The sequence below is a fragment of the Schistocerca cancellata genome, chromosome 9, assembly GCF_023864275.1.
Source record: "Schistocerca cancellata isolate TAMUIC-IGC-003103 chromosome 9, iqSchCanc2.1, whole genome shotgun sequence".
NCBI classification, from domain to species: Eukaryota; Metazoa; Arthropoda; class Insecta; order Orthoptera; family Acrididae; genus Schistocerca; species Schistocerca cancellata.
The window spans coordinates 518,300,969-518,309,550 of record NC_064634.1 but is presented as its reverse complement, the minus strand read 5'-3'; the positions used below and the strand labels follow the sequence as shown (position 1 = coordinate 518,309,550).

The 8,582-nt window shown below is 40.6% G+C and overlaps 1 non-coding gene across 1 annotated transcript; it reads right to left on the bottom strand.

Annotated features, from left to right (window-relative positions):
* Nucleotides 1-5,001: 5,001 nt before the first annotated feature.
* Nucleotides 5,002-5,076, bottom strand: Trnas-cga (transfer RNA serine (anticodon CGA)). The gene has a single exon. It is a non-coding gene; the product is annotated as a tRNA-Ser (tRNA).
* Nucleotides 5,077-8,582: the final 3,506 nt, after the last annotated feature.

Sequence of the window (8,582 nt, the reverse complement as noted above, 5' to 3'; positions counted from 1 at the left end):
AATAATACAAATAAAATAAAGCCTAGTAAAGGAAATAAATATAATTATTTTTAAAAGAAATTTTTGAAAGATATTTTCCTGGTTTTTTTCATGAGGAAATCTTGATTTCATTCATTAGACAATATAAGTCAAAAAATTGTTGATGGTTTAATTAATAATAAGTGGAGAAACCAACTCAACATGTTTGGATAAATGATTTTATAGATTTAATTAACAAATTAGCAGTTATTCATATAGAAGAGTTACCTGGAAATAAAAATTATAACCATAAAAATGTTTGAATAACACACATGTTAATGAATAAATTTAGTGGTTTCGTTATGAACAATCCAAATGCAGTACCATATCTGATTAGATTTTTGAGTAATCTACGACATTCATTTTCAAAAAATGAAAAATTATTAAAAGGATTAGTTATTATTTACTTTTCAAGCTCTTTCTCCGTGATCATAATTATTATGGTCCAAGGGCAAAATTAGAAGAAAGGTAAGCTACAGGCAATCAAGAATTAAGTCAATTCGATGGGGCATGAAAGAACCTCATATTGGATCTACAGATAATAAAGATTTAGAAAAAAGATTCAAAACAGGTAAACAACTTCAGTTAGTACCAAAAGGAGGAATGCATACTTCTGGTGCTTCAATTGGAGAAAAATTATCAGAATAATAGAGGAATAATGTATGAAAGGAGAAAATTTTATAATGGTTTATATATTTCTTCAACTGCAGCAGTCATTAGACTGTGTCTCAGTGGTAATGGCTGAGGACTATAAATAAATTAATCTTAATAAAAATCTTATCTATCTACATGAATAACTTCAGCATTGTTTATACTATGGTACCTAGTTGCAAGACTAAACCAAGAGCAATGAATATTAAACTCAACAATGATCAGTTAGATAGTGTTGACAATTTTTAACTTATGCACAAAGAAAAAAGAGAGATAAGAAGACAGGTACCCCTCCAAACGTCCGTTTCCACTGCCATCAACCTATTTACTGTTTGTGATTTAACTGTTCATACTTCAGAGCCATATACCATAATACTTAGCTGTGTTGAAGATTTTTCTTCTTGTTTCCTTTCTGATCTGTTGGTCCCATAAAATACCATTTATTGTTGCTATAGTAAACTACCCAGCATTTATTTTTGAGTTAATTTTCCTGACTTGTTTTCCATCTTCTGTGGTATTCACACCTAGACATTTGTACTCTTCAGTGTGTTTAATAGTTCCCATCCCTTCTTCCCATGTCAAATCTTGATTTGTGTCTCCTATTACCATATATTATGTGTTACTCATGTTGACCTGAAGTTCCCATTTTTATCCTCCTCTATAAATTTATAATGTACAAAATTAGTTGGACATCAGCAAACCAGAGGTTGTACAGAGTTTCAGAGAGAGCATAAGGGAACAACTGACTAGAATGGGGGAAAGAAATACAGTAGAGGAAGAATGGGTCGCTTTGAGGGATGAAGTAATGAAGGCAGCAGAGGATCAAGTAGGTAAAAAGACGAGGGCTAGTAGAAACCCTTGGGTAACAGAAGAAATATTGAATTTAATTGATGAAAGGAGAAAATATAAAAATACAGATAATGAAGCAGGCAAAAGAGAATACAAACGTCTCAAAAATGGCTAAGGAGGCAAGGTTAGAGGACAAATGTAAGGATGTAGAGGTTTATCTCACTAGGGATAAGATAGATACTGCCTAAACGAAAATTAAAGAGACCTTTGGAGAAAAGAGAACCACTTGTATGAATATCAAGAGCTCAGATGGAAACCAAGTTCTAAGCAAAAAAGAGAAAACAGAAAGTTGGAAGGAGTATATAGAGGGTCTATACAAGGGCGATCTACTTGAGGGCAATGTTATAGAAAGGGAAGAGGATGTAGATGAAGATGAAATGGGAGATATGATACTGCGTGAAGAGTTTGATAGAGCTCTGAAAGACCTAAGTCGAAATAAGGCCCTGGGAGTAGACAACATTCCATTAGAACTAAGCCTTGTAACATCTGTGGTAAATTGCTATCACCAGTAACACTTATGCTAATGATTTATGCACTGTATCTGATCCTAAATAAACACACCATACTGTACTGTCTTCTCTGCAATCATTCAACAAAATTGGATCAATTGCCTCCAAGCACTATGGGACTTAACACATGAGATCATCAGTCCCTTAGACGTAGAACTACTTGAACCTAACCTAACCTAAGGACATCACACACATCCATGCCCGAGGCAGGATTCGAACCTGCATCCGTAGCAGCAGCGCGGATCCGGACTGAAGCGCCTAGAACCGCTCGACCACAGCGGCAGCCAATCATTCAACAGTTAAGTAATTCCGTGTCTTTGATATTCAACAGTTGGTGCTTTCCGTCTGGTGCTGAGCACTTCTATTTCCATTATGTGAGTTTCAACTACCCTTTACTTCATGTCCTCTACAATTCCGCTCACTCCGTTCATAAACTGTGCGACCGATCTGTTCATTTTCCTAGGTCCATGTTCCACACCGATGGGTTCCACATCTCCCTCTCCTTCTTTCATTTTCTTTCTGTACATCACCCGTCCCTCCATATCTTGAGTTCACTCACGCTCTCTTTATTATAAGGACCTAAGGCCCAACGATTTTTCGTTACCAACTTGTCATGGCACAACCATTTGGTTTCAGCAGGAGTGAGACGTTTGTCTAGATATTCTTAATTTAGAACTCAAAAAACTGAACCGCGTTATAGAAAACCTTCTTTATTTCTTATTTCTTACTTATCCTTGTCCTGTGTCGTGCGTGACTGGTAAATCGCTAGAAACTACTCTCTAAATGCCACGAACGACGAACATTTCTTAATCATTGGAAAGAGTCCATTTAGAGCCTCTGTGTCAAGGTGACTCTTCACAAAATCTAGCCGATGATGTGATGAGGCCGGCCGCGGTGGTCGTGCGGTTCTAGCCACCGCAGTCCGGAACCGCACGACCGCTACGGTCGCAGGTTCGAATCCTGCCTCGGGCATGGATGTGTGTGATGTCCTTAGGTTAGTTAGGTTTAAGTAGTTCTAAGTTCTGGGGGACTGATGACCTAAGATGTTAAGTCCCATAGTGCTCCGAGCCATTTTTTTGATGTGGTGACATATGGGGAGAAAATGAAATGACCGTGTGCCATTGTTGGCCGGGTGGGCCCGCCCGGGGAAGTTCGGCCGCCCGGTGCAAATCTTATTGGAGGTGACGCCCCATTCGGCGAATTGAGCGTCGGCATAACGATATCATGTTTAGGACAACACACCTCGTCCAAGGGTGGATAAAATCTCCAACCCGGCCGGGAATCGAATGTGATACCGCTGCGTTGTAAGCAAACACGTTACCGCTCAGCTAAGCAGGCCGACGGTTCGGAGGAAAACAGCTGGCGAATTGTCGAATCGAAACTAGGGGATGGTTCGATGATTCATTTGCCTTGAAATCTTGGAATTTATATTCTAACAGACAGAAATCGCTGTGCGTGTTTTCTTTCCTCCGCGACGTGGTGTTTCTGTCTGACCCCAACAAGGCCAATCCCTGCGCCACCAACTGCCGGCTCCACACTGCCAACTCGGCCTTCCCGCAACTTCCTGCGCTAGCGGCGGCCGTCTTGTTCTGTAGCCAACACTCTCTATCTGTTTACAACCGAACAACGTTGTCATTCCACCCCTCTGCTTTCTTGCACCCCCAGGCTATTCATTTTGTCCTGCTGTTGTTTGTGCTTAGGCAGAAACATCCGTAGATTCTGCTATTCATAATGTGTGTTGCTGTTTGTAGCCGCGTGTGCAATTCGTATTTCTTGTGGTCCACGTTCACGGTTATGGACCTTTAATTGATTCACGACTTCTAATTTCGCATAAATATAGTCTTCGAGTTAGCCGGCACGATTCTCCGGCATGTCAGCACGTTTCTCTGTCTTTTCCTGTCTGTCACTTAAATGCACTTGATCCTTTTGCAAATTTGAAAGTTGTTTCTGTCCACGTTCTATGGTTTTAACCCTAAAAGTTAGTTTCTTTATCTCTTCACAACTTTCCTCTACTGTTTTCCTACATTCTTCGGCGGCTTCCATCACTACCTTCTTAGCTTAATGTCTTTCGTTATTTGCATCCCGAGCCACTTTCTGAATTTCTTCTGTCAGTTTCCTAATTTCCTTTGTCTCTAGCTTTATTTCTTTAACTTTGTTTCGTACCCCTTCCCCCAATTCTTAGCTTTATTCTTCATTTAGTTCAAAAATTCTGTGACACTAAAAATAACATGTCCTGTTTCACTGCGCCTATCTGGTGAAGATACACGAGAATCGAATCGAGTAACTGTTCTCTCGCTCTTTTCTTTATAGTAATTGTAAATCATTACTATCGCCTCTACATGTCGTGGAGCGGCAGGGTGTTTATTTCATTAATAACCAAGGTTGGCTTCTGCTTCCTGGCCGGTGGTATTCATGGAACTCAACTCGTCAATTACATTTTTAAGTTCACCGCGACCAGCACTAACTGCAAAATCGCGTTCGCCCCCACCATCTTTCAGAATGTATTCCCAGTCTCCAACACTACCCTCATTCATATAATGGCTCGTTAGCTCATCACCTTGACAGCAAACTACCTCGTGCCTTTTGTTGCAGTCGCTGCTGACGATTATTCGATCCCTCTCCTTTTTCATGCATTGAGCGCCGTTCTCATCTGAACAGTGTCACTCATCATCTGGTGTCCGAGTTCTTTCGCGAAATGACGCCGTGCTGTGCCCTCACAAACCTTGCAAATAAGATGTCTAAACATTAGAATTACATACAACAGATATGGCCACGCCTTGGTTTAATTCAACGAAATATGACATCTAGGACGTGAGTGACTCACTGCTCTGGAATCCTTTTAAGGTTGTTCCGGCCCTTATGTTTGCTACTGTAATTTACTTCACCATAGCTCAAAAATAGAGAAAAATTTTTCAACCACCGCTGGAGTTTTAAACAACCAAGTATCTGAAACTTCCTGGCAGATTAAAACTGTGTGCCGGGCCGAGACTCGAACTCGGGACCTTTGCCTTTCGCGGGCAAGTGCTCTACCAACTGAGCTACCCAAGCACGACTCTGGAACCAAGTATCTGTTTTTATTCACCAATTCTGTATCTCTACAAAGCTGAATAACCTCGACATAAAAGTTTAGTCAAGCTAAAACGAATCATTATACACTTTGCCATACCCCAAAGGAACTGTACATACATAAAACGCTTTCAAAAGGCTTACATTGCGGAATTAACGACGCCTATCATCAATCAGACGGGGTGCAGAAACCACAACACCACAGACATGAAGCTGAAAATAAAATTACATTTGTTACTTATTTGCAGCAGCAAAATACAATAAACTATTGCAGTTCTAAGTATTTACAGCTGCCTTATCATATACAATAAACACGAGAAATGGTGACCGACAGCATCGCAGAACATCCTATATTGGTAAGATCAAGGAACAATTCGCTAATTTAGGCAAAAGCCCAAGTTTCTTGAATGTAAAAATCTGAATCAGAACACTGATTATGAGACAGACATACATTCCCTTAAGAACCAATCTAAATTACCCTACGCAAAGGTATTAATAAATGCAATGAAGTATTGTCGCCCTGGCAGGGAAACTTGAAGGGGGTTTCCCTAATATCAAAATGAGAATACTTAAGATGTTATCAAAAACGCGATTTGAATGAAGTTATTATATTATTCAAACAAGGCACAAATATGGAAAGGCATCTGCCTATCTGACAATAAACAAAGTAAAACATGAAGCGTGCGAAAAACTCTGAACAAAGTGAATCTTTCTGTAGACAAACTTACTTCGAAAGTTGTAAAAGTCATATATAAAAGCGACTGATATTCTGAAACAACTCATCATTTCTTACTCATCGATTACATTGATTGCTTGTCTGACAGGTGAACTGAAAAGGCACATGCATATATCACAATGAAAGACATAGGACAGAAAATTTCAATGTTCTGTCTGAATTCTGACCAGGGATGGTCCGAGCATGCAGGTGCTGTTATTATGCTCACCATAAATTTTTTCGACTCGACAGCCTCTTAATTTAAGATAGGTATTTTCGCTATTTTTTCCAAGTGCTTTCCATTAGTATGTGTTTAGAGTCAACTACCAGTTCTATGCGATGTCTTGCTTTTCGCTATTGTTTATGTTCGTGTAGATTGTGGGTACATGCAGCCCACAAGAAATTTAGAGAGCCCTTTGCACAAATGAGAAGCATCTGTATAGTTTAGACGACAAGGTAGTCCTTATCAGAAATGGGTTTATCGAAAAGCGAAAGGAAACTACACGAAGGGCTATACAAGGAAAACGAAATACTAGACGATGATATCGAAAAAGGAAGAGAAAGTAGACGAAGATGAGACGACAGATGCGATACTGCGAGAAGAAACTTACGGAGCACTGCAAGACGTAAATCGAAACAAGGCCTTTGCAGAGGACGATGTACGCTCCGAGTTGCTGAGACCAATGGAAGATCAATCCATTACAAAATTATCGCTTATGTTATGTAAGACATATAAGACAGGCGACATACCCTCAGCCCTCCAGAAGAGTGTAATAATTTCAGTTCAGTACGAGACAGGTACTGACCTGTGTGAAGGTTGGCGAACCGTCAGTTTGGAAAGTCATGGATAAAATACTGACACAAGTTATTTACAGAAGTAACACAACTAGAAGCTGACATCGGGGAAAGTCATTTTAGATTCCGGAAAAACGTAGAAGCAAGTGAGGCCATACTACTCTTCGACTTATCGTAGATGATAGGCTGTAGAGCGACATATTTAGACGAAGCTTTTGATAACGCTTGGCATTGGCTTTGGCATTGGCATTGGCATTGGCGGCCGAAGTCTTCCGGCATAAGAAGTCAGCCTCATTCTGCCAACGGCCTTGTCAAAGAGGGCGGAGGAGCGGATAGAGGTTCAGGGCACCCTCTTGTCCTAGGGGTTGGAAATTGCCCCTAAAGGCGGAAGAATCAGGAATGATCAACGACATGAGGATGCAGAAGGCAATGGAAACCACTGCATTAAAGACACGTAACGTGTATCCACAGGACATGTGGCCTGTAACTGAAGAAGTCTCATGATGATCTCTCCATTGGCAAAAGATTCCGGAATAGTCCCCCATTCGGATCTCCAGGAGAGGACTGCCAAGGGGGAGGTTACCATGAGAAAAAGATTGAATAATCAACGAAAGGATAACGTTCTACGAGTCGGGGCGTGGAATGTCAGAAGCTTGAACGTGGCAGGGAAACTAGAAAATCTGAAAAGGGAAATGCAAAGGCTCAATCTAGATATAGTAGGGGTCAGTGAAGTGAAGTGGAAGGAAGACAAGGATTTCTGGTCAGATGAGTATCGGGTAATAGCAACAGCAGCAGAAAATGGTATAACAGGTGTAGGATTCGTTATGAATAGGAAGGTAGGGCAGAGGGTGTGTTACTGTGAACAGTTCAGTGACTGGGTTGTTCTAATCAGAATCGACAGCAGACCAACACCGACAACGATAGTTCAGGTATACATGTCGACGTCGCAAGCTGAAGATGAACAGATAGAGAAAGTGTATGAGGATATTGAAAGGGTAATGCAATATGTAAAGGGGGACGAAAATATAATAGTCATGGGCGACTGGAATGCAGTAGTAGGGGAAGGAGTAGAAGAAAAGGTTACAGGAGAATATGGGCTTGGGACAAGGAATGAAAGAGGAGAAAGACTAATTGAGTTCTGTAACAAGTTTCAGCTAGTAATAGCGAACACCCTGTTCAAGAGTCACAAGAGGAGGAGGTATACTTGGAAAAGGCCGGGAGATACGGGAAGATTTCAATTAGATTACATCATGGTCAGACAGAGATTCTGAAATCAGATACTGGATTGTAAGGCGTACCCAGGAGCAGATATAGACTCAGATCACAATATAGTAGTGGTGAAGAGTAGGCTGAAGTTGAAGACATTAGTCAGGAAGAATCAATACGCAAAGAAGTGGGATACGGAAGTGCTAAGGAATGACGAGATACGTTTGAAGTTCTCTAACGCTATAGATACAGCAATAAGGAATAGCGCAGTAGGCAGTACAGTTGAAGAGGAATGGACATCTCTAAAAAGGGCCATCACAGAAGTTGGGAAGGAAAACATAGGTACAAAGAAGGTAGCTGCGAAGAAACCATGGGTAACAGAAGAAATACTTCAGTTGATTGAAGAAAGGAGGAAGCACAAACAGGTTCCGGGAAAATCAGAAATACAGATATACAAGTCGCTGAGGAATGAAATAAATAGGAAGTGCAGGGAAGCTAAGACGAAATGGCTGCAGGAAAAATGTGAAGACATCGAAAAAGATATAATTGTCGGAAGGACAGACTCTGCATACAGGAAAGTCAAAACAACCTTTGGTGACATTAAAAGCAACGGTGGTAACATTAAGAGTGCAACGGGAATTCCACTGTTAAATGCAGAGGAGAGAGCAGATAGGTGGAAAGAATACATTGAAAGCATCTATGAGGGTCAAGATTTGTCTGATGTGATAGAAGAAGAAACAGGAGTCGATTTAGAAGAGATAGGGGATCCAGTA